General features: G+C 40.7%; 1 non-coding gene across 1 annotated transcript; it reads left to right on the top strand.

Moving 5' to 3' along the window:
- The first annotated feature begins 396 nt into the window (after positions 1 to 396).
- On the top strand, positions 397 to 524 carry LOC124231354 (small nucleolar RNA SNORA18). The gene has a single exon (XR_006886502.1). It is a non-coding gene; the product is annotated as a small nucleolar RNA SNORA18 (small nucleolar RNA).
- The last annotated feature ends 307 nt before the right edge of the window (positions 525 to 831 follow it).

Genomic DNA, 831 nt, shown 5'->3' with positions numbered 1-831 from the left:
CTTTATATGTGGGACGCCTAACACAGCATGGCTTGCCAAGTGGTGCCAGGTCCACACCGGGGATCTGAACTGGTGAACCCTGGGCCACCGAAGCGGAATGTATGAACTTAACCTCCATGCCACCGAGCCGGCCCCTAAAATGCTAATATTTACAATAGAATTTGTTGTCAAAATTTCTTCTTTTCAATTATTTAAGTTATGAGGGAAAATTTTAGATGTCAACCTGAAAATGTGTGAATGGATTACATTGTTTTTCAAAATTTGCAGGGGATACATGAACAAAAATCTGTGAAATCACTGTCTAAAGGCAACAGAGGAGATAGGGTCTTCTAGTAGAGGGATAAATACCATCGTTGGAGGAAAGCTTGCCACAGCCTCTAAAATGCAAGGCGTCCTGTTGAGGTCTATCCGGATGGGGCTTTTTCTGTAGACCTACATTGTTGGAAACGCCTCACAGAGTAATGAGGTTTCCTTTACTCACAGAACTGGCTGTTAGATCGGTGGGAAAGAACTACAAGACAGAGCTGCTAAAGCTATGAGAGACCTAATAGTCAATCTTTTTTGTCTTAGGTATTGCATGTCCCAATGATCTGTACTATTCTAGGGTGAGAGAGCTTATGAGTAAATATGATTTGCATTTACTCCTGTTTAGAGGGTGTCTGAAATTGAGAACAATTTCAATTACAACAAATTACAACAAATTGTTGTAATTTCAATTACAAGAAGAATCAGGCAGATCCATGGACTGTGACCCTAACTGTGGCCCTAAAGGAACTTGGTTGAAGAAATTGGATCCCAAAGATTACAGGTGGGGAATTTTTAAAGTATGTC

The sequence above is a fragment of the Equus quagga genome, chromosome 1 (genome assembly GCF_021613505.1).
Source record: "Equus quagga isolate Etosha38 chromosome 1, UCLA_HA_Equagga_1.0, whole genome shotgun sequence".
Taxonomy (NCBI): Eukaryota; Metazoa; Chordata; class Mammalia; order Perissodactyla; family Equidae; genus Equus; species Equus quagga.
Note: the sequence above shows the minus strand (reverse complement) of the source record. Positions and strands in the feature narration are given on the sequence as shown.